The sequence below is a fragment of the Mustela nivalis genome (assembly GCF_964662115.1).
Source record: "Mustela nivalis genome assembly, chromosome: 11".
NCBI lineage: Eukaryota > Metazoa > Chordata > Mammalia > Carnivora > Mustelidae > Mustela > Mustela nivalis.
The window spans coordinates 41,744,381-41,770,356 of record NC_139030.1 but is presented as its reverse complement, the minus strand read 5'-3'; the positions used below and the strand labels follow the sequence as shown (position 1 = coordinate 41,770,356).

Below are 25,976 nucleotides of genomic sequence, written 5' to 3'. Positions count from 1 at the left end.
GCATTCCTTTGCAACTTTGGGGCTCATTCTGATCTGATGTAAGAACACAGTAGTTACCATAAAGACTCACCTAATAGGTGAGTAACTCATCTAACAGGCTAGAGTCCAGAGAAGAGGGAAACTGCCACTGGTTGCCCTTTGGTACAGAGTTGCTGGCCCCTGCCCTTTCCACATCCAGGTCTCTCTCCCCTGTCACTTGCATTGCATCTCACCCCCTTTTCCCTCATCATTCCTGAACCCCCACAGCAGTCTCTATCTCCGACAACTCAGAAGCTCCTTCTTGTTCCCTGTTGCACTAGGGGTCTTCCTTTGGCTGCCCCTTTTGGATTTTGTCCTTCCAAGCAGAGCAGAAGCTCGTTTTCCAGGCCAGTTTATACTTGCTCAGAGTATTGGAAGTGAGTGACCATTCTGACATTCTTTAATCCTGTCATCTTTCTCAGAATAATTTATTTCACAAAGTATTTCTTGAGCAACTACTAAGTCAGAAAAGGCCAGGAAGTAAAAAGTGCTCATGAAATTGACATTCTAATTAAAGTAAATAAAAAGTAAAAGACAGTTAATTGCTGTTTTAGTTGCCATTAAAAACTGTTTAAGGACAATAAAAGTGATCGATGGAACTGAGAGCAGTGGGTAGTGGTGGTGGGTGTTTGCTTCCCAGCACCGCCATAAGTACCAGGAACTGGGTGGCTTAAAACAAGAGAAATGTATTGGCTCAGGGCTGGCGGCTTGAAGTTCAAAACTAAGGTGGGTCCCTCCTTGCCTCTTCTATCTTCTGGCAGCCCCAGGCATTCCTTTGCTTGCAGTAGCACAACTCAGTCTTTGCTAACCTTCCCATGTCTCTGTTTGTGTGTCTCCTGTTTGTATAGGACATCGGTCGTGATGGATTAAGGCCTGACCCTACTCCAGTATGACCTCATCTTAACTACATGGCAACAATCCTATTTATGAATAAGGTCATATCCTGGGGGAGCGAGGGTTAGGAATTCAGAATTCAACAGGAATCCTGAGATAAATTCAGGAATTTATCTCTTTTTGGGAGATAAAATTCAGTCCATAACATTGGGCTTGCCTGGGTGAACGGACCAGGGGAAAGGCCTTGCTAGGTGAAGACGTTTGAATCGAACCTCAATAATGGGAAAGAGCAGGTTGTGAAAAAATCTGGTTGCAGAGCCTTTCCTGCCAGAGGGAACAGCAAGTATGAGGACCCAGGGAATAAGCCTCTTGGAACCCAAGGTTTTACGTTCTTAAAAAGGGCAAAAAGAGTATCAGTTTGGGCAGGTGACTTTTATGGTTAAAGTCAATAGGACTTTACTTTTGAACACTCTTGGATGTTTTCACTTTTGGTGAGGCAAAGACCGAAACGTTTTTTTCCTTAAAAATTAATTGCTGAGGGGGTGCCTGGATGGCTCAGTTACTGAAGCATCTGACTTTTGATTTCGGCTCAGGTCATGATTTCAGGGTCGTGAGATCCATGCCTAGCACGGGGCCTGTTTGGGATTCTGTCCCCCCTCTTCCTCTGCGCCCCCTCCCCCATTAACTGCTGAGAAATCAGGCCTATAAGCAGTGGCTTATCACATTTTAAGAATTTTGTTGATTAAAAGTTGATTTAAAAATTTGCTTTGCATTTTAATAGAATTCTCCATCACTATTTTTGGGTTTATTAACCTAAAAACCTTAAGTATAACAACATCTGAGAATTAAGTAGACTTCATAATAATAGAGATTATTTTCTAGAGGTAAATTAATTAAGGCTAACTATAGCCTTTAAAAACCTGACATCATATATTAAATTATCATTTTCAACAAGATTATAATGTTTTTGTAGTTCTTCTCTGTGATACCTAATGCTAAGTATCATTAGCATGATTTATATTACATATTCATGAAAATTCTTAGTTTCCTTGAATTTAAAAATTGATTCAGAGTACAGAAAAATCTATATGGAAATAGAAATTTTTTGGGATAGTTAGTCAAGAAGATTTCATGTTAGACTGGTACCATCTTTTAGCATTCAGAAGTTAAAATGAGGGACGCCTGGGTGGCTCAGTTGGTTAAGCGGCTGCCTTCGGCTCAGGTCATGATCCCAGCGTCCTGGGATCGAGTCCCGCATCGGGCTCCTTGCTCGGCAGGAAGCCTGTTTCTCCCTCTGCCTCTGCCTGCCTCTCTGTCTGCCTGTGCTCACTTGCTCGCTCTCCCTCTATGCCTGACAAATAAATAAATACAATCTTTTAAAAAAACAAAAAAGAAGTTAAAATGAGGTAATTTAAAATACTAAAATATTTAATGCAAAATTGACACTATGATATTTACATTAGAATATTACATATGCATACTTTAGCCAGAACTTTGATGTGGTTAGTACAGATTTACTTATTTATCTTAGAGAAAAAAGTAGTAATTATGAGTAACAAGCTTCTGCAAAAAATTCTGAATGAGTTAAAAAATGCTTACGTAAAATTAGATTTTTATAGAGAACGGCTATTTAGGTAAGGCTTAGCATTATAAACGTAGACTGGGGCTAAGGCTGCCTGGTTTCAAATCCTCGCTTGGCTTTGTCCAGCTGCGTGACCCTGAATAAGTCCATTAACTCTACTTTGCTTAGCTTTCCTAAAATGGCAAATATAAAAATGGCACCTAACACAGAGGATTGTTAAAAAGATAAACATGGTAAAAATAATAACAACTAGCACTTACACAGCACTTACTATGTGCCCTGTTCTTAGAAATGTATATGATTTTATTCTTTTCTTAGAAATGTATATGCATTAATCATACACCTGTATGTACATGTATGCATACATATATACGATTAATGCATATACATTCCTAAGAGCAGGGCACATAGTAAGTGCTGTGTAAGTGCTAGCTATTATTATTTTTACCATGTTAATTAAAAATTTATATTATTCACTAGTTGGAAACTTACTATGTAAAATGTAAATATGGTCATAACGTCTTTTATGCCTTGTTGCAAATCAAAAGCTAATTTGAGAGAGATAAGAAAATTGTCAACAGAATTTGTAAGGCTCCGTTTTAATGTTACTAATCTGTCAGAAGTATTTTATATGCTGACCCCCTTAGTTATTGATAGCAATGACTGTATTCAAGAGATTTGGTTAGGTCTTAAGGAAGAAAGAAAGATGATTAAGCTGTCAGTCCTACTGTCAAGATTCTGCCCATCCAATAGGGGAGCTAAGATATAATTTAGTATAATAGCAAGTGTAATGAGGTAAGTATCACACCAAGACTGTGAGTTAATACTGTGAGGGCCTGTGGAGGCTGTGAAGGATCTGCGAAGGTTTTGTGATTAAGAAGGACATGGGTAAAAATGTAGGAACTGATGACATTTTTAGGTGGTGCGAAGGTTGGAGAGAGAAATCTGAGGAAGAGGATGAACAGAGAGATGGATGGGCAGAAGACCAAGAATCATGTTTCTGAGTCAAGAGAGAAAAGAATTTCTGGAAAGAGAAATGGGCTATCACGAATATAAAGAAGAGTCAAGGGAAAAGAGATTTTAGAAAGATCGTGAAAGCATTCCCTCCGTATCCTCTGTGGGCTAGAGATTTGCGTGCGTATTCATTGACTTTTCTTGACAAAATAGCACATAGTAGAATTTCTGCAACAAGGCATATAACTGAAAGAATGATCAGGTCAGATAAGGTAGCATTTATGGGGCACCTGGGTGGCTCAGTGGGTTAAGCCTCTGCCTTCAGCTCAGGTCATGATCTCAGGGTCCTGGGATCGAGCCCTGCATCGAGCCCTGCTGAGCACGGAGCCTGCTTCTTTCTCTCTCTCTGCCTGCTGCCCTGCCTTCTTGTGATCTCTCTCTCTGTGTCAAATAAATAAAAGAATCTTTTTTTTTAAAAAGGATAATGTTTATTTATATTGATGTGATTTAAATATAGTAAAATTTCTAGTTGTATGTGTGGGTTTTTTTTTTTAATTCTCTAAAGAGCACTTTTAAGACTAGCTACCCTTTTTTTTTTTTTAAGAGTTTATTTATTTATTTGTCAGAGGGAAAGAGAGAGAGAGCACAAGCAGGGGGAGCAGCAGGCAGAGAGAGAAGCAGGCTCCCCGCCAAGCAAGAAGCCCAATGTGGGACTTGATCCCAGACCCTAGTATCATGACCCGAGCTGAAGGCAGGCGCTTAACCGACTGAGCCACCCAGGCATCCATTTTTGTTTTTTTTGTTTTAAAGATTTTATTTAAGGTCTAGCTACCATTTGTTTAGCACTTTTTGTCTGCCAAGCATTCTCCAAAGGATTTGAGGTGATTATCCTCTTGTTTAAAGCCTTGCAGATGCTCTTACAGTCAGTATTGTTACTTTTATTTTATGGATGAGGAAGCCAGGGTCCAGGGAGGAGGTGACCAGCTCACAATCCGCCCACAGCAAGTGACCAAGGTGGATTTGAAATTGACCTGTCTGGCCCTGAAGCCTGGACTCTTAACCAATTTTAGGTAATGATTATTCCGTACCTTCAAGGTATTCTAGATGCAGAGTTGTTAAGACCCAACTTCTACTGATGACTGGCCACACTGACCTTGCTGTTCTTTTAATAAGCCCAGGTTATTCCCACCTCAGCTCTTTTCTTTTCTTTGGGGCACCTTCCCCCCACTACCCCCGGGCTCCTCCTCGCCTTTCCCACGTCAGCTTGGATCTCAGAGAGGCCGACCCCAGCACTGCCCCGGAGCGTGTCCATGCACCCCCATCTGAGAACATCTTCCTTATGGGTTTGTTTTTCGTCTCCTAACTTACATTGTCTATCTTAGTCACTGCTGTGTTCCCAGGACTTAGTTTCATGATAGGCGCTTAATATCTGTGGGATGAATGAAATCATGATATGTAGAAGATACAGGATTTCAGGTCATTGGTGAGATTCTGCAGGTCTGTGGAGATGCTAGCAATTCTGGTCGGTGCTTTTTTCTTTCCTATTTAGTATGTCTTTTTACAATAACTTTGAATTGAAAACTAGGTGACATTTTAAAGGAAAGTACTAAAACTTTCTGCTGTATTTAAAGCAATATAACTTCATTGTAGAAAATCTTGCAAACACAGAAAAGCACGTTTTAAAATTACTTTTACTCCTGTTTCTGGAAGCTGAATTTTAGCGTTTGGATATGTTTTCAGTTCTTTATAAATTGCTTTCTTTTTCTTAGCAATGAATCATGATGATTTCTTGTATCACCCATTATTCTTCTTAACTTAATTGTAAAAACAGACTTTATTTTTAAGTGCTGTTTTGGGTTCACAGCAAAATTGAGCAGAAACTGGAGAGATTTCCTATCTATCCCTTCCCCCAAACAAGCCAAGCCTCCGCTATCCACACCCTACCAGACCGGCACGTTTGTTAAAACAGATGAGTCAACTTTCACACATCATCATCACCCAAAGTCCATAGTTCAGAGTAGGGTCCACTCTTGGTGTTGTACATTCTGTGCAACAAGTACATTCTGTACATTCTGCGGACAAGTGTAGAGTGACATGTATTCACCATTACTGTCTCATACAGAATAGTTTCACTGCCCTAAAAATCGTCTGTGTTCCACCTGTTCATCCTTATCCCCAACACTACTCCTAGCAGCCTCTGATCCTTTTACTGTTTCTATGGTTAAACTTAATTTTTAATAGGGGTAGAATATTCCATTTTATGCACATGCCATGTTTTACTTAATTCCATTTGGACAGGAGGTGGCTTTTCTGCATTAAAAATAACCTGATGAATGGCCTTGTACACAGATTTTTGTTTACAACTCTGATTGTTCCTGAAAATGACCATATTGAGGATTAAAGGATACGAACATTTTAAGGCCTTTATTATGTGTTCTCTAACAGCCCAGTCCTTCAGATGTTTTTAAAAACCATTTTTCTCTCACACTGAGAATGTATGAAAGGGCTTAGTAGGAAGAATTGTCCTATTAGCTGCAAAAATACAGACATAATAATAATAACGACTGTATGTACAGTTCACTATGTGCCAGCAATTGTTTTAATTGTTTGTCTTGATTTCACTCATTTAATCCTCACAATAATGCTGTTGGTTAGTACTATTATTAGCTCCATTTTTTTTTTTTTTTTTTAAAGATTTTATTTATTTATTTGACAGAGAGAAATCACAAGTAGGCAGAGAGGCAGGCAGAGAGAGAGAGGAGGAAGCAGGCTCCCTGCTGAGCAGAGAGCCCGATGCGGGACTCGATCCCAGGACCCTGAGATCATGACCTGAGCCGAAGGCAGCGGCTTAACCACTGAGCCACCCAGGCGCCCTTATTAGCTCCATTTTAAAGATGAGAAAACCAATACACAAAAAGGTTAAGTAACTTGCCCAAATGGTTTTCTTATCTGTAATGTAAGGCCTAAACCTCAGCTTATTGTTTCACATGTTCTCTGTTTTTCTGGCGCATAGTGCAGACTCACCAAATGTCCCCTGTAGTATTCAGGATACAAGTAGTAGCATCAAAGACATAAGATAACTCAAATGACCATAGAGAATTTTTTGAAAAAGATTTTATTTATTTATTTGAGAGAGAGAGAGAGAAGGAGCAGAGGGGAGGAGCAGAAGGAGAGGGAGAAGCAGACTCCCCACTGAGCAGGGAGCTCACCGTGGGGCTCAATTCTAGGACCCTGAGATCATGACCTGAGCTAAAGGTGAATGCCACCCGACCAAGCCACCCAGCCACCCCTGAAATGATCATAGAGAATTTTATTGGCTCTTAATTTTTCAGGTAGTGGGTACTCAACTAGAATTTTCCTTAATTCTTTCCTTCAAATTTCAACCTCATCTAACTCATTTGGCATTTAATACAACATTTATGCTGATTAACTGCTATCTAATGACAGGTTATAATTTTTTTTGTTTTAATTTTCTGAGAAGCAACTGAATACAGCATACATCCATCAGATGCTTTGAATTCTTAACTCTGGCTTTACTATTTTTAGTATAGAAGTGCTCTCAGGCAAATAGTAAAACATGACCCAAATTATTATTTTTTGACCAATATTATTAATCTCAATTGGTGACAAAAAGAAACGTAGACAAAAATCCACTTTGCTTTAAAAACCAAATGAGAGCTCCCCTGTGACAGACGGTTAAAGGCAGCATTTTAATTTTTGGCTTTCCTGTGGAAATTCTGCTTTACACAAATAGGAAGACATATTCTTTTCCTCCTTTCCACTGTTCTTCCCCAAACCTCAGCCATTACCCTTTGCACACACTTCATATTTCTGGTGATTTGCTCCTGAGGATGCTTGCATATTTGCTCCTAAGTGCTTTGCTGGGTCTTTTTAGGAAGACAGACGGGTTTATTGCCTGAGTTTGAGGCTATATCCTATGGTTTTCTGGCTCACTGAGATATTGAGTCGTCAGCCTTAGCTGCCTTTGAGCGAACGCTCCGATGTCATGGGGAGCCTCAGTGGGACTGATAACCATTAAGGGTTGTTTTTTATTTCCACTTGTTAAATCCCCAAAACTAATGCTATTAGAAGGCTTTTCATAGAAATAGAAAGCACTGTCTATTCATCTTTTTAACTCCCACATCACATAGCCTTGTACATAGTGGGCATTCAGTAAGTTGTTGAATATGTAATTTTTGTTAATTGATTCATATAAAATTACACTGTACATTGCTTGTTATTAGAAATGCTAATTATGGGTTTATTTAGTTTGTATTTACACTCTAATCTGTGGGAGCATTGAAGGAAAAGCTTGTAGAGCTTGTCCTTTAAACTTTAAAGGAACACACATACTTGGATAAAGCAGTGCTGAACTTCTATTTTCAAATGCCCATTATAGGGTAGCCAACTGACAATTATTTCCTTCTCTATGTAAGAAATACATAAAAAAATACTTTGAGTAAAATGCCTAATTATTCTTTGTAAGCAGACCACATAATGTGAAATGACCAGGTTTAGGGATTACATTTTTCAAAGCCAGCAGTAAAGTAAACAAAGGTTAACATACATTTCTTTAAGTTGAAGATGCTAGAGCTTTTTAATTGCTTCTTTTTGGTTTAAAACAGTCCATTTGACATTTCTTTGCAAAACAGTAACTTATGAGTTAGTTACAAGTAAGGTTCTGTTTCTTTAGACACATTAAAGAACTATCCCAAACTTTTTTCCTTTCTCTTCCTCTGGTATGGGTATCATGACTGTACTTAAAACAGGAAATTAGTAATCTCTTCTTGAAGGTGGTGATAGAATGCTGACTTTGACAAGTTAGTTCACATCTGCCCCCAAGTTTTAGTTTAAAAATGCAACTTGGATGATAACATTGCCAAAATGCTTTGTGCCAGGATATATTACTGGCGTTTTAGGGGGAGGAAGTTACTTAATAATTTTATGCAGTGTTTTTTTTTTTTTTTAAAGATTTTTATTTATTTGACAGACAGAGATTACAAGTAAGCAGAGGAGATAGGCAGAGAGAGAGGAGGAGGAAGCAGACCCCCCGTCGAGCAGAGAGCCTGATGTGGGGCTAGATCCCAGGACCCTGGGACCATGTCCTCAGCCAAAGGCAGAGGTTTAACCCACTGAGCCACTCAGGCGCCCCTTTTATGCAGTTTTTCATGCTTCCTTAGAATTGTCTTTCTAAAATGGATGGATTTTCTTCAGGAATTCCAGAAAGCTTTTAGGGGAATATTCCTAAAATTGTATGCTCTACATATATTATTATTTTATTGTGAATTAAAGTTAAATTAATCTCTCTGATTTGAAGGTAGTTAAGAATCATGGTTAGTCCTCTGCCTAAAGAAAATATTGGTAGGCAGTGTTGGGAGTTGGCGGGTGGTAGACAGCTGATTTCCATAAAGTCAGAATGACAAATTGAAAGGGAAAATGGCCATGCTTCAAAATCATGGTTTTGGGAGGATTACTTTGAGAATATTTTATGACAGACAGATGCCCCAAATATCTGTCTTATATTCTCTTGTTGTCTCAATATCTAAGACTTACCTAGCACATGAGACTTCTAGCATTACCCGAATCACAGAAGGGACCTTCTGGTCTACCTCTCTCATATTTGTGGGTGAGGAGCCTGAGGTTCTGAGAGGTTCAGGGAGGTGTCCAAGCCAGGGCCAGTTTTATACTTACCATCACTGACTGTGAATCCATCCAGACCTGGTACAAGGTACACATTAGGACTGATTTATAAATATGTATACAGATGTGGAGAAAGTGCTGATGGAACTGATAGTCATTTTCATCCCGAGGAATCTGTCTACTGGTTAGGGTTCATGGCTGTTCTTATAGTGCTTTTTCAGATATGATTTTGGCTGTAAAACCAAGTCATATTGTAGGCAGAAGTAGATCCTGCCTTTGTCCATTTGGACTGCTATAATCAAGTACCAAAGACTGGATATCTTACAACAATAGAAATTTCTTTCTTATAGTTCTGGAGGCTGGAAATCTGAGATCAGGATTCTAGCATGGTTGGTCTGGTAAGGTTATCTTCTAGGTTGTAGACATCTCATATTCTTACATGGCAGAAAGAGTTGTGGTTTTTCTCATGTTTCTTGTGCTTGGGGTTTTTTGAGCTTCTTGGATCTATGAGGTTTTAGCTTTCAAGAACATTTGAAAATTCCATACAATTATTCAAAAATCTTTTCTACCCCTTCTTCATTGTCCTTCCTTTGGGAATGTGTATTTACCTGTGTATTAGACTGCTCACTGATACTCGTTCATTTTTAAAAATTCTCTTTTCTCTCCTTTTCACTTTAGAGATCTACTATTGCCATGTCTTCAAGCTTAGTAATCTTTTCTTTGGCACTGCCTAAAATAATCCAGTGTATCTTTCATCTCAGACCTTGTAGTTTTCATCTCTACAAGTGATATTTGGGTCTTTTGAAGATTTTATTTATTTATTTGACAGACAGAGATCACAAGTAGACAGAGAGGCAGGCAGAGAGAGAGGGGGAAGCAGGCTCCCTGCTGAGCAGAGAGCCCGATGCTGGGGTCGATCACAGGACCCAGAGATCATGACCTGAGCCAAAGGCAGAGGCTTAACCCACTGAGCCATGCAGGTGCCCCTATTTGGGTCTTTTGAAATATCTTCCATGTTTCTATTTGAGTTTTTGAATATATAGAAAACGATTATAGCTGTTTTAATGTCCTCATCTATTAATTCTAATATTTGTATCAACTCTGGATTGAGATTGATTGATGTCCTTATTATAAGTCATAATTTCCTGCTTCTTTGTATGGCTGTTAATTTTTGATTGGATGCCAAATATTGTGAATTTTATTTTGTTGGTCCCAGATATTTTTTAATTCTTATCAATATTCTTCAAATTTGTTCTAGATGGAGTTAATTTATTTGAAAATAGCTTGATTCTTTTAGGTCTTGTTATAAGATTTGCTAGGTAGGACTAAAACAGTGCTTAATTAAGGCTAATTATTCCCAGAACTGGGTAAGACCCTTCTGTGTACTTTGTCCAGTGTCCCCTGAATCACAAGACTTTCCATTGTGGCAGGTGGGAGCAGGCAATCTTCTTGATTCTGTGTGAGTGTTACCTCTAATCCTTTTTACTTTTTTTTTTTTTCTTCAACGTCCTTAATTTCCTTATTACCTGCAAGCAGGACCAAGCTGCATTCTCGAGGAGAACTCTCTGCATCTCTCCAGTATTCTCTCTCTGTAAACTTCTCTCCTTTCCAATAAAACATAGCTACCTTGGTCCTCTGGACTTTTGACTCAGTATGTCTGCTGGTCTTTGCCTGGCTTCTCTCTCCCTGGGCTGTGGCCAGAACTCTCAAGGCAGTAAGCAGGTGCAATCTTAGGACTCACCTCACTTTCCCATCTTTCAGAGATCACTGTTCTTGTTGCTAGATGGTGTCTTCAGAACCATTTCTTCATATGTTTTGTCTATTTTTGGTTGTTTCAAGTAGGAAGGTAAATTTGGTCCTTGTTAGTTTATCTTGGCCAGAAGTGGAAGTTTCATGGTCCTTGGAAAGTAAAGAGGTGGACAGAGGAGTGAAATACAGACCTTGAGAGGTTGTGGAAAAAGTTTACATAGACAGTGTTGTGAATGGGAAAGCATAGGTGATGTGGTAAGAGTTTTTCTGACAGATTCAGAAGCAACTGAGCAAGGTGGCTACTGGCTTTATTGATTTGTTGGTTATTCTTTGGTAGCTACTGTTTGTTTGTTTGTTTAGTGTCTGCTCTGTGCCAGGGCCTTGACATGCATTATTTCTTACTTCTGCAATAAGCCTGAAAGGTGTTGTTATTGATAATCCTTCTCTACCTCCCACCCCCCACCTTCTTCCCACCCTCAATCCCAGCACTTCTCGATGTCAGAGATGAGGAAATAGAAATGTGAAGTGACTGCCAAAGTCTTGCAGCTCGTAGTTTGTATAATTAGATTTCAGGCTCCATTCTTGTAGCTTCCAAACCAATTGGTCCCTACTACTTTCTCCTTGCCAACAGTGAGATTTGTGTTGAGAGAGTGATAGGGGAATTGAGCTTGCTAAAAACGGATATGTTTCAGGGACAGCTCCTGACTAACTAGATCAGGATAGGAGAGTGTCAAAGATGAAGGCTGATGGATGAGAAGAAGAACAGTTTCAGAGGCTTAAGCTCTCTGTAGCATAGTTAGCCTTGGATTATGGCAGTGAAAGTGAAAGTGATGTGGAAGGACATTCCCAGAATTGTACCTGATATTATCATTAATCCTGGATTTCTAATAACAGCTCCAGAAAGATTGTAGATCTGAAAAAGGTAAAACAACAATGGTTGTAGAAAAGAAATAAAGGGGGACGCCTGGGTGGCTCAGTTGGTTAAGCAGATGCCTTCAGCCCAGGTCATGATCCCAGCGTCCTGGGATCTAGTCCCACATCGGGCTCCTTGCTTGGCAGGGAGCCTGCTTCTCCCTCTGCCTCTACCTGCCACTCTGTCTGCCTGTGCTCACTCTCGCTCCTCTCTCTCTGATAAATAAATAAAATCTTAAAAAAAAAAAAAAAGAAAAGAAAAGAAATAAAGGAAGATTAAAAAAAAAAAAGACATAAATAGGGGCGCCTGGGTGGCTCAGTTGTTAAGTATTTGCCTTTGGTTCAGGTCATGATCCAGGGTCCTGGGATCAAGCCCCGCGTTGGGCTCCCTGCTAGATAGGAGGCCTGCTTCTCCCTCTCCTCCCCCTGCTTCTGTTCCTTCTCTCACTGTGTCTCTCTCTGTCAAATAAATAAATAAAATCTTTAAAAAAGAAGACATAAAGAGTACTCATCATAAAGGAAAATTTGACTGTAATGAAGTTACTTTAGTAAAAACACTGGCAGAGAGCAAAAGAGCAAGCAATAGAGTAGAAGGTATTTCCAGTACATATGTCCAAATCATTTTTAGCTTAGTCACTTGGACAAATGGGAAGTTAAAGGTAGTCACTTTTTGAAACACTCATATATTCTATTCTATCAGAAATTCATTAACAAACACAATGGCTTTGTATATTTCCAGAATTGTTTGTCTAATCCTCTTAAGGGCATTATGCTACTAAGCAGCACAGCTAAGTGTTTGATCAGTTTTAATTAGAATGATCATTTGTCACACTTTAGAAGCATTTGGCTCTTGGCTGTAGAAGTATCAAAGGCTGAGCAAAGAAGCATTAATTCTACCATCTTTTAAAGTTATATTTTGAGCTGTCAAAACTAGTCACAATTTAGTCAGTATGGAACCTTCAACTATTCAAGTTTATGTAGTGTGCTGATTAATCAAATTTTGCATCTGATTTTCCACAATAATTCTTTTGTTAATATATGAAGACCATGTGATTAGGATTTATCTTATTGGCTATTTTGAGAAAGTCACCATCTCATTTTTCTCTTGTATGAAGGATTATAATGTCTTCCAATAAGTGGAATGCAACAACAACAGATTCTCTTTTGGATTCTTGTATGGGTAAAATCTTTTGTATGTTGTGTCAACATAAAGAAAAGTGGTAACTCACAGATTAAGTGAGAACTCAGGGATTATGAGCTAAGACATAGCAGTGAGGGAGACTGGCTCCACCAGCAGCATGTGAAAAAAGCATCACTAGATAGTTTTCTTCTATATACAATAGAATAATGAGGCAGAGAGTCAGAGCACAAAACCACGAAGCCAACAGTACTTCAACCTATATAGCAAGTGATACAATCCTTTCTTCTTCCCTCCCTTCCTTCCTCCTCTCTTCCTTCCTTCCTTCCTTCCTTCCTTTAATTTTAAACATTATTTATTTTTGAGAAGTGGGGAGGGGCAGAGGGAGAGAGAGAAGCAGACTCCATGCTGAGTGCAGAGCCAGATGTGGGGCTTAATCCCAGGACCCTGAGATCATGACCTGAGCTGAAATCAAGAGTCTGAGGCTTAACTGACTGAGCCACCCAGACACTCCCCTCCTTGGTTTTGAAGATGAAGAGAGAGTTAGAAAATTTGATTCATGTCGAATCACTTAAAAAAAGATTTCATTCAATTGCCAAAGGCTTTTCTAAAAAAAAGATTTTATTAAAAAAAAAAAGATTTTATTTATTTTTATTTTTAGAGAGAAAGAATTGGGGTGAGGGGAAGGGAGAGAAGGAGAGAGAAAATCTCCAGCAGACTCCAAGCTGAGTGGTGGGCTCCAATGCAGGGCTGCATCTCATGACCCTGCAATCATGACCTGAGCTGAAATCAAGAATCAGTCACTTAACTGACTGAGCCACCTGGTGCCCCACGAAAGCCTTTTGTAACATCTTTAACAACTCTCCCTTATAGGATTTTTTTTTTTTTTTAAATAATGAGAAGTGGTATAACTGGTGGGTCCCTGCTTGTAAAGGTGTGTGCACCTGTGTGGGCTGGCATAGTGCTGTGGTGTATTAGTTTCTTATGGCTGCTGTAAGAAGTTACCATAAACTTGGTGGCTTAAAATGGCACAAATTTATTGTTTCATAGCTTTGTAGGCCGGAAGTCCAAATTCAGTCTCATTGAGCTAAAATCATGAGTTGGCAGGACTGCTCTCCCTCTGGAGGCCTTAGGGGTAAATTCATTCCTTGCCTCTTTTAGCTTTCACACTTTGGTGTTTTGTAGCTTGTGGCCACATCTCTTCAAATTTATCTCACCTTCACATCACTCTTTGCTCTGTGTCCATCTTCTCTTTCTATGTCTATGTCAAAGCCCCCTCTGCCTCTTTCTTGTGAGTATACATGTACTTGCTCTGAGAGCCCACCCAGGTAATCCAGGATATGCACCTCTTCTCAACATCTTTAGCCATATTTTTTTCCCATATGAGATAATATTCTCTCTTTGGCTCTGTAAGGTAACATTCCCAAATTCTGGGGATGAAGAGGAAGTGACTCTATCTTTGGGGAGCCATTCTTCAGCCCACCCCAGTTGGTTTTTCTAGCTGTGGGTACACCTGCCACCAGAGATGCCTTCAGAGTTAAATTAGCAAACATCTGGATGCCATGAGTGTGCAGGAGAAGTCACCTGTAAGAACCCAGGGTGCTGGGCCCGAGTTATTGCTCTTGGGTGTGTTTGAAGAGGAGAAGGGATGGGAGGGAACATTTTGAATGAATCTTAAGAGAAGATACCAAATTTTCAGAGGTCTTTCTAAAGATGCATAATAACTGGTTTAAGAAAGTCTAATTTCAGAGGTAATAATGATGGCTAATATTGAGACTTTTCCCTTTTTCAGCCATTTATATTTAACGAATATTTACCAAAATATGGAGATTAAGTTTAGAGAGCTTATATGCCAGTGTGGTGAGTAATAGGGTTTTATTAGAAACAAAGCATTGTCCAATAGAGTACTTTCATTGTTATTGCTCAATTTGGTCTTAAGCTTTTTTTTTTTTTCCCTTAAAATTGGTATATACTTTAAAAATGTGCAGGTTCTACTGGATATTTACCCTAAAGATGCAAATGTAGTTACCTGAAGGGGCACGCATACCCAAATGTTTACAGTAGCAATGTTCACAATAGCCAAACTATGGAAAGAACCTAGATGTCTATCAACAGATGAATGGGTAAAGAAGATGTGGTATATTTATACAATGGAATACTATGCAGCCATCAGAAGAAATGAAATCTTGCCATTTGCGATGACGTGGATGGAACTAGAGGGCATTATGCTTAGTGAAATAAGTCAATCAGAGAAGAACAATTATCATATGATCTCCCTGATATGAGGAAGAAGAGATGCAACGTGGGGGGGTTTGGGAGTAGGAAAAGAATAAATGAAACAAGATGGGATCTGGAGGGAGACAAACCATGACTCTTAATCTCACAAAACAAACTGAGGGTTGCCAGGGGCAAGGGGGAGGGGGAGGGTGGTGGGGTTATGGACATTGGGGAGGGCATGTGCTATGGTGAGTGCTGTGAAGCGTGTAAACCTGGCAGTTTACAGACCTGTACCTCTGGGGCTAATAATACATTATATGTTAATTTAAAAAATTTTAAAAATTTAAAATAAAAAAAGTGCAGGTTTTGTTCTAGGCACTGTTTAATTTATTAATTTTACATTCATCATAATTTATTTCTTTTTCTTTTCATTTTAAAAATTTATAGTAACCCTAGTAAATCAATAACTATTATCCCTGCTTTACAGACTTATTTATAAAGAAACAGTGGCACTGAGAAGTTAAGTAACTTGCTCATGATCACACAGTAATGGATTACCAGGATTTGAACTCAGAGTCCCTACTTTTACCTATATGCCAGTGGTTAGCAAGATTTCTTAAAAAGAACCAGATGGTAATTATTTTAGGCCTTGCAGGCTATAAAATCTCTGTTGTAGCTATTTAGCTCTGCTGTTGTAGTAGTAAAGCAGGTATAGATAATATGTAAATGAATGGATGTGGCTGTGTTCTAATAAAACTTTATTCACAAAACTAAGAAGTGGGCCAGGTGTGGCCTGCAGGCCATAGTTTTCAACCTTTTGCACTGTGCTGTATGAAGATTTTTTTGTTTATTGCTTTAATGTTGTATTTTAGAATAACAGACATAGAGAAAAGTTAAAAATGTACAAGACTTCCTGGTCAGCCTTCACCTCTTCCTTCTAATGTCAGCATCTTACATCACTATAGCACATAGTTGAAAATAACATTGCTACAGTACAATTAGCTAAACTATAAACCTTATTTGAATTTCACCATTTAAAAAAATGTGATCCTCTCTGGTCAAAGATCCAGCCTGGGGTCATCTTACACTGCATTTAATTATTATGTCTCCTTAGTCTCCTCCAATCTGTGACAGTTCCTTTGTCTTTCCTTACCTCTGATTACCTTGGCACTTTTGAAGAGTACTGCTCAGATATTTTGTAGGGTGCCCTCCAATCAATGATGGTCTGATGTTTTCTGATGATAATGATGAGGTTATGAATATTAGGCAAGAATACCATAGAGGTGATGTTGTGCCTTTCTCCAAGCATTGTATCAGGAGGTGCATGATGTCAGTGTGTCTTCTTATAGGTAATTGTTGACCTCGGTCACTAGATTAGAGTGGTATCTCCTGGATTTCTCCACTGTGAAGTTAACTGTTTTTCCCTTTGTAATTAAAAAGTAGCGTGGGGAGATAGTTTGAGAGTAGGCATGAGTCCTGTTTCTCTTCAACCTTCCACACACTACCCATTAGCAAGTCTTGGCCGTAACAGTTATTACTGAGATGTTTCCCTAATGGTGAGAAATGTCTCCCTTCTGTGAGAAAGAGCTATTCTTTCTCCCTCATTTATTTAAGTATATATGTCAGTACAGACTCTTGGATATTTACTTGATTGTATAGGTTATTATTCAGTTTGAACATTATTTTCTTTGTTTCTCAAATTGTTGAAACTTTAGCCACCGGAAGCCCTTTTCTTTTTGAGCGCTGCCTTATAGTTTAACCAAAAATATGAATAGTTTTGTAGTCTCCTCCATCCTCTTGCATCTTCCTCAGAAACCATCATCATCACTCCTTCAATTAATTGTTTTGATATTAACCCCCATATCTCTAAGTTAAATATATTGCTGTTTTATTATTTTTAAGTTATAAGAATTGCTTATTAATTTCTTACCATGGAATATTAGAATCAGCTTCTTTCCTAACACCTTTTCCCTACCACCAACTTCCCATCATCCATCATTCCAATAGAGTTATATTTTGGTTATATCAGTATTTACTACCTATATTACTGTGACTAGGAAAACACACTTCATTGGAGTAGATAGACCATAATAACTTTTCTCCTTCTACAAAATTTCTGCTTCGCTTTAGTTGGTAATTGTGGTTTTGTTTGTGCTTTGCTTAGTTTTCTATGTATTTATCATGAATTTAACCCCAGCTTTTCATCAGTTAGACATCTAAGTCTTTGCTTCTCAAATTGCCATTCTTGGCCCAGTAGGCTTTGCATCACCTGGAAGCAGAGTATAAATGCAGAAAATCAGACTCAACCTGACCATCTGTTACAGAATCCATATTTTAATAAGATTTTCCCATGTTAAACCTTAAGAAATCTGGTATACATTTCCTCTAAATATGTTTACTGACATTACCAAAGCTTTCTGGCTCTTATTTCTCCAGTTGGGCTGCCTTTTGTACTCAGCAGGGCACATCTGTTATCCCGTTTTCCCTTTGGTGTTTTCCAGGGACTCCCCTCCATATCTCTCTCTCTTCTTCCCACCCTCCATTCCCTTTTTTAACTCCTCCAAAAGGTTTAATAGGTACAATATAAAGAACTATTTCCAGCAATGTGAAGATGCTCAAGACCGATGCTAAAAGGTTACATATTTCTTAATTGTATTGTGCAGGTATATATTCTTTTTTTTTTTTTAAGATTTTATTTATTTATTTGACAGACAGAGATCACAAGTAGGCAGAGAAACAGGCAGAGAGAGAGGAGGAAGCAGGCTCCCTTCTGAGCAGAGAGCCCGATACCTGCACCCAGGTGCCCGCGTGCAGGTATATATTCTAAGTAAATTTTTCTGTTTGTTTTTCACATATGTCAGAGTTGTGTTAAAAATCTCCCACCACAGGGGTGCCTGGGTGGCTCAGGGGGTTAAAGCCTCTGCCTTCAGCTCAGGTCATGATCCCAGGGTCCTGGGATCAAGTCCCATATTAGGCTCTCTCCTGAGCAGAGAGCCTGCTTCCTGCTCTCTCTCTCTGCCTGCCTCTCTGCCTACTTGTGATCTCTGTCAAATAAATAAATAAAATCTTTAAAAACAAAATAAAATAAAATTTCCCACCACAATTCTGTATTTGTCAATTTCTCCTTCTAGTTTTATCAATTTTGCTTTATAAATTTTAAAGTACTATTATTAGGTGCCTACAGTTTATGATTGCTATCTTTCTGGTGGAGTGACCCATTTATCATTAAGAAATACTTTTATAAAACTATTAATGACTTTGACTTTAAGTGTATTTTACATGATATTACTCTAATTAAACTATCTTTTTAAAATCCAGTCTCTTATGTTCAACTTTTCTGTATTTAAATTGTATTTCTTGTATGCAGCATAAAGTTAGGTTTCTTTTTTAGTCTAAAAATCTTTGTCTGTTAGTTTGAATGTTTAATCTATTTATATTTTAGGTGATTACTGTCTATTTGGAATTAAATCTATTTCTATATTTTTTCTCTCCTCTCTAGCCTCCTTTGCATTAATCCAGTAAATTTTTTTTATTGTTTCATTCCCCACTCCCTTCGATTTCTTTTTCACACTCTTCATTAACTTCCTGAGGCAAAGTTTTGACACTTTAAATGTCTATAAATATTTTTGCACTATTCTTATTCTTTATTGTTGATTTGAGTGGACACAGAATTCTAGGTTGGAAAATTTCTCTTCAGAATATTCAAAGCATTATTAGTCCATCATTCCTTAAGTTCCAATATTTCCATTAAGAAGATGATAGCTATTCTAAAACCTCATTTTTAAAAATATAATCTCTGTTTATTTTCTGTCTGGCTGTTAGTATTTTCTTTTTTTGAATCCAGTTTTTTTCTGGGTATTTGGTGGGCTAGTTCAGTCTGGAAAATTTAAGTCCTTAAGATTTGAAACATCTTTAGATTTGTTGATGGTTTTCCTCCCTCATTTTTCTCTATTCTCTCTCTCTCTCTCCCTCTCTCTTTTTTTGGGGATGGGCATGAAATTCTCTTTATTTGAGTATTGAGCTCCCAGAATTCACTGGTTCTCTAACTTTCTTATCTTTTCTCATATTTCTTCATTTTAAATCTTTGTGCCTGGCTTCTGGAAGAGTTCCTCAGCTGTATTTTTCAGCCCTTCTATTGATTTTTTTATATCTTGATTTCTTTTTTCCCCCTCAACCATACCTTTCTTGTTTTGTGGATATAATATCTTCTCTTACCGCTGTAAGGATGTTTTCTCTTCTTGTACAATCTCTAATTTCTTCATGTTGCTTCCTTTCTTCTTGCTTGTTGGTCTTTCATGTTAGAGCTTTTCCTTAAATATCTTGTGATCCTTGCTTACTTTTATTTAAGAGTGAGTGCCCGGAGAGCTGATTTGGAATCTAAAGTGAAGACTTAAGACGGAAGCAGTTCAGTTCCTAGGAAGACTGCCCTCTCTATCATAGCAACATCTTTAGGTTTTTTTTTTTTTTTTTAAAGATTTTATTTATTTATTTGACAGAGAGAAATCACAAGTAGATGGAGAGGCAGGCAGAGAGAGAGAGGGAAGCAGGCTCTCTGCTGAGCAGAGAGCCCGATGCGGGACTCAATCCCAGGACTCCGAGATCATGACCCGAGCCAAAGGCAGCGGCCCAACCCACTGAGCCACCCAGGCGCCCCAACATCTTTAGTTTTTTTCCTGTTGGTCAGGACAGATTTTATAGAGAACAGTCTCCCAAGCTTCTACCTGAAGGCTTTTGGCAGGGCTACCATTGCTTCTTACCTACTAAATAACTTAAATGACTTCTTAACTTTTCAAGACATAATACCTTTTTCCTTTTTTGTCCCTTTCTATATTATTGCTGCATGTAAACAACACTATATTGAAAGTAAAAGCTGTAAATAAATTTAAAATAAAATAAAAAAAAGTCCACAAAGGCTTTCACACTGGCCTTCCCCTGAAATTCAGGCAGATTAGTATTTTACTGTTAGATGATTCAACCCAAGGATATTATTTGATGGCTATCATTTGAATATTATGGCTTGATGGCTTGTCAAGTTTGGGTATCAATTTTGGAAGACTAATGTAGATACAATATGCCTTATGTACACTGGACATATAAAAGACCACTGTCTCCCTCCTGGGATAGAGCAGAGGCTGGGGCAGAAGGTGGGGTGAAGACTGTTATCTGGAGCCAAGTTACGAAGTTCAGATGGGGCGTGGCTCTATGGCTAGACCAAGATACAAAGTCCGGGAGGTTTTGAACCTGCTGAATCCTAGCAAGGTTGGGCAGAGGAAGTGCATGTGTACACATAGGGCAGCAGCTGCATAGCTTTTTATATGGCTTCAGAGACTTTGGATAGCCGTCTGAAAGCCCAAGGCTCTTCAGTCTTTGGTTTTTATTTGACCTTACTTAGGACTCGCCTTTTAGGTTGTCCCTGATCCCCAAACCACCTTTCCGCTTAGGGTTCCTGCCAGAGCATGATTGCTTCCAGCACGTGTTGCTTACTTCCTGACCTGATGTCATTTTTCCTGATGTCATTTTGCAGGGGATTCCTTCACTCCTCTATCCTTGTGGCCCTGCCAGGGCTCGAGTCTTTGCCTTACTGTACTCTGAAGTATCCCCCACATGCTCATCTTTGGATTTGAATGTGTCACCTGCCAGCCACTGGCCCTGACTCCTAGCTGCTGATCTGTATTACCCCTCTGCCCAGCTTCCCAGGTCAGATCCAGGTGGGTTCTTTTCCTGCAGTGAGGAGTGACATCTTTGTCCATTCTGGGATTGCTGCAGATGGAAGCTGTTCTTGAATGCTAAATTGTGCTCAATGAATTTTCCTCACCAAACGTTGTTATAAATGGTGGTTAGGAGCTCTAGTTATACTTTATTACAGTTAGCACATAGCCTGGGCTCCATCGTTTCTAAAACAGAGTTTTTAAGGAAAAGAGCTTTCAAGTTCCAGGAGATAGATTTGAAAAACCAACTTTTTGGCACAAGTCCCATTGATAAGTTGGGGGCTGTCTTGTAACAGTGTGCAAAGGAGGAAAAATGTTGTCATCAATATTCATTATGTCCCCACTTGGGTATCACGCTGTTGGGACTGCTGGATCTGTGGGCCTCTGCTGGGCCCGTTTTTGTAAGTTATAATAAGGCCACCTTACAGATGGCCCTGTGTACGTCAGCACACTGTAGAACTTTCCCTGACACATCTCGTGTCATACTAATGGGGAGGATTAAGGCAAGAAGTGGTTCCTAGTCTGAGAAAGTGCAGTTTTAATTTGAACGTGGCCTTTCCTAGAGCAGGTTCTTTTAATCACTGAGCCTGCACTAATTTGTGTTACTCTTCTGGGTTCCGGGGCACTCGTGGAACTTTTAAAAAAATTAGCACTTTCTATTAGTTCAGCGTTTTCTTTCAAGTGAGGTACTTTTAGAACAATGTGACGCATAGCGATTTTCAAAAGATGAAAGCAGTGTGTTTGAATGGGAGTCTTACAACTAATTGCCTGAACTAATTATACATAAAGGGCCAAGCCATTAGTGTTAATAAGAAGTGACTTCAGAGAGTATGGTTTGACCCAGGGGCTGAATAACTGTTGCAAACAGTCATCAGTGAGGTGGTATTCATTGCGTAGAACATCTTTAGCTGGAAATTATTCATGTCTGTTCAAATTGGGTTTTCCCTAAATTGTTACTCTTACACTTGGTTATTTCCTTGTTGTTGAAAATGCGTACCCTTTTGAATGTGGAAGCTGAACTAGACTAGCTTACTAGGAAGTTCTTTATATAAATAAATGTGTACTCTGTGAACATGGATCTTCTTGATTGCTCCTTTTCAGGCCCTTCCCCACCCCCCACTTGAAATGTCTGTGCTCCCAGGACTCTATCCTGGGTCTTCTCTGTCTATACTCCTTCCCTGTGTGACCTCATCATGTTCTGACTCTGTGCTCGCAAATTGCCCATATTTATCTAGACCAGGTATCTTCTGGATTCCAGATACGTATTTTCATGGGGATATCGTGTAGGAACTACAGAGTTGTGCAGGCTCAGAACAGAACTGAGACCTCTCCCAAATCTGCCCTCTCTCACCTACCCTGGCCTTTCAACTTGGGAAGTGATCCAACAAAACTCCATGTACCACTGGTTCTCTCTCCACCATTTCTGTCTGTCCCCATCACCCCGCCCTTCCATGTCCCTGTTGTCTCCTGGGACTGTAGCAAGAGCCTTGTAACTGGTCTCCCAAATCCATTTTGCGTCCTTCCAGATGATACACAGCTGCTGATATTAAGGCACAGATGTGATCAGGTCGCTATCTGCTCTGAAGTATGAAGTCATTACCCACTGTAAAGGGCAGCGTCTTTCACTGGTATGGGCATTTGATCTTGCGTGCTCTTCATCTCTGATTCATAACAGCTTGGAGTTGCTGGCCGTCCTTCAGGTGCTTGAATTCATCTAGATCCTTCCCTGTGCAAGGCCTTTGTGCAGATGGCTCCCCGGGCCTGGGATGCTGTTCCTTTTATGCTCTGCCTGGTTACTGCCTACTTGCCCTTCTAGTTTTAGCTTCAGTATAATGTTCCAGTGACGTTCCCAAAAGCCCTCCTCAGTTGGTTAGATTCCCCTATTAAGTCTGCCAGCAGCATCCTGTATTTCCTAACACTCATCATAATTATAATTAAATGAGTATTTGTATAATTACTATTTTGATGCCTGATTATCCTACTAGCCTGTAAACTCCCTGAGAGCAGGGACCATGCCTGTCTGGCTCACCATTCTCTCCCCGGTGCCTTTCATAACAAATATTTGCCAAATGAATGTATAATGAGTGCTGTCAGGCAGAAGCGGTGGCATATGTTATGTGTATTTGTACTTATGTTTGAATAGGGGGGTATCTGATGTTCTAGGGCTCGAACACTTCCCACTCCATAATGAGCAATACTGTGAAAGCCTTATTTAGATCTTGTTAACTGTTCAGCTGTTGCATGCTCTTTCCCCCCTTTGTGCTGGAAGTAGACTGTATTGGTCAGGGTTTTGCCAGAGAAATAGAACCAGCAGGAGAGAAAAAGACGTATTGCAGGAATGGGCTAATGCGACCGAGGGGGATTCAAGGCAAGTATGCAATGTACAGGGCAGGAGGTCAGGAAAGGCGGGCTGGAACTCACGGACATAGGGAGGGCCCCAGCTGCTGCTCACAGGTGGGATTTCTTCTTCAGGGAAGCCCCAGTTGCACTTTCCAGGTCTTTTGATTGATTGAAGCAGGCCCACCCAGATTCTCTAGGATAATCTCCCATGCTTAAAGCCAACTGCTTATGTACTTCAATTACATCTCCCGAATGCCTTCACAGCGACTCTCAGATTAGTGTTTGTTTGAATAAATGGAGACCGTAGCCTGTACCTAAGTTGACCCATCAGAGTAACCTTTGATACAAAACACCAATTTATAAAAACAAAGTGAACCTTAAAAAAAAAAACAAAAACAAAACAACATGGCACCTCTGGAATTGAGAATGGTAATTAAATACTTAGGTGGGCTTATCAGCTATGGAGATAATGGCCATTCTAAAGAGGTTTTTGCCTCTTCCGCTGAAGTCTGCCAAATAGCCCAATTACTCTGTTATTCAAAACAAATATATGACTTCTTCAAATGTGAATCAGTAATAAACTTCTAGGAAGATTGGCTTTTATGTGTAGTGCTGTTAATAAATGGACGACAGAGTCTTCCATGGGTGCCTTTTGATTTATTAACCCAGCAAACATTTCCTGGGCACAGAGATGGGCAGAGAGACACAAGGCGAAGCAGAAGTCTACCCTGTATTTTGAGGTCTTGCAGTGGATTTAAGTGAACAAAAAAGTAAAAGAATTGCAGGCCTGCAGTTTAGTATAGAATGTGTAGTACAGAATGGGAGGGAGACATGGTTTGGTGGCAGAGACTGAAGTACCCTGAGCCCCAAGCTTGGGGACACAGCTTATTCTTCAGAGAGTGAAGAGGGTCTCTGTTGGAGAGTGCCACCCTTCTAGAACCTAGGAAGAGGCATCGAGGTGGAAGGTGAAGCAAGGGGAAGAGAGGGTTAATAGCAGGAGTCTGAACTAGAGGCTGGATTCCTGCACGAACAGAGTTTATCAGGTGAGTGAGGGAAAAAGGAGGTGAAGATGAAACTTTGAGGGTAGTGCTTCAAAGATGGGGACTGTAACAAGACCAGTCATGGCGGTCATGGGACCAGAGGAAGAATGGATGTGTAGTTCTGAGGCAGGTTAAAGGACAGAAAGGAACACCACTTACTGAGCTTCTATGCTGGGTCTCCTGCATTGACACACATTGTCTTGTGTCAGCTGAGATGCCGGTGTGACTTCTCTCCTGTGTGAGATCACCCAAAGAGTATCCTAAGCCAAGGGAAAAGTTTGAGGAAGATGCTTCGTATTGAATATTGTTTTTTAGGTGTTCAGTCTTTTTATAAAGGATAATATAGGTACTTCATTTTGAAAATTATCTGACATTTGATTCTAAGAGGATGTCTGTTTATAATTAAAAACGAATGGTAGCTAGTCACTCTTGGGAAAGAAAAAAAAAGGACTAACAGTCATCAGTGATTTCTGTGTGTTGTCTTACAACTCCCAAAGCAAATTGAAAAAGCATATTTTTGGCCTCCAACATACCTCTTGATACATGAAATTGTATTCACTAAACCTGCTTTCCAAAAAGGCAAGTGCAAGGGGCCCGCACTAATCTGGGAAAACTGCAGCATCAAAAGCAATGATGTTAGTAATGTATGATAAACAATCAGATGAAATAAGATTTGGTGACTCTGCATTGATCAGTAGATACATGGGAATGGGGAGGGAAAGTTCTTCCTTATAGAAGAATGCCAACAAATAAATATAGAAAAAGGAAAGAAAATACAAAAATCACCACTTGGCAAACATCGCAGTGATGGTTGATGACTACAAGAGTTGTCTATGGGTGGGTGGATGTTTGATGAAGAACAAGGTATTGGCACAGTCTTACGGTATTTTTCCACTCATTATTCCAGAGGAAGAAATGGTGACTTTATGGTGAAGACTGGTGGATACAAACCTGTCCAGGAGATCAAGGTTAGCACCATTGGTGATGGGATGATCTGACATCCTTTGTGTCTTTTGGTGTCGGGTCTTCTTGCTAGGAATACACGGTCCAGATATGGGCATAAGAAAACTATCAGATGAACCCAAATTAGGGTGACAAGAGAAAGTCAAGGTCACAATAGAAAGTCAAAAGTTCTGACTCTTTAAAATTGTCAAGGATGAGGGACGCCTGGGTGGCTCAGTTGGTTAAGCAGCTGCCTTCGGCTCAGGTCATGATCCCAGCGTCCTGGGATCGAGTCCCACATCGGGCTCCTTGCTCAGCGGGGAGCCTGCTTCTCCCTCTGCCTCTGCCTGCCATTCTGTCTGCCTGTGCTCGCTCTCTCCCCCTCTCTCTCTGATAAATAAATAAAATCTTAAAAAATAAATAAATAAAAAATAAAAAAATAAAATTGTCAAGGATGAGAGAGACAGGTAAAGACTGAGGAACTGTTCCACAGTGCAGGAGACTTGTGATTGTCATGTAAGTGTGTCTTTGTTTGGAGAAATGCATATTGGAATACACAGGAGTATAGGGGCTCCGTAACCACAATTTACTCTCACGTGGTCCAGAAAAAATACTGAAGACCAAACAATTGGTTATCTAGGCCAAGGGGGAACTAGAGTTATTTTTACTACTCCCACAACTTTTTTTTGTGTGCCTGAAATTATTGCAAGGATTATCTTAAAAAGTTATGAAACTCCAGAAAAGACCAAGGAACTGTTCTAGCTGGAAGGCGACTGAGAAATGTAGTAAATACAATGAATGATCTGCAGCAGATCCTTTTGCTGCAAAGGAAATCATCGGGGTAGCTGGCCAAATTTCAGGAGGGTTTTTAGGTGATGGGTGAGTGTTCTTTGTCCTGTTCT

The 25,976-nt window shown here is 39.6% G+C and overlaps 1 protein-coding gene across 18 annotated transcripts in view; it reads left to right on the top strand.

Annotated features, from left to right (window-relative positions):
* OSBPL6 (oxysterol binding protein like 6) overlaps nucleotides 1-25,976 on the top strand; it is a 207,412-nt gene that overhangs the window by 10,341 nt on the left and 171,095 nt on the right. For 11 of the 18 annotated variants that reach the window (XM_082689387.1, XM_082689383.1, XM_082689381.1 and 8 more), the window contains exon 2: nucleotides 25,040-25,100. The exons of the other annotated variants lie outside the window; for them this stretch is intronic. The gene's annotated coding sequence lies outside the window, so the exon portion shown is untranslated. The remainder of the gene's footprint in view (nucleotides 1-25,039; nucleotides 25,101-25,976) is intronic. 18 annotated transcript variants of the gene reach the window in all.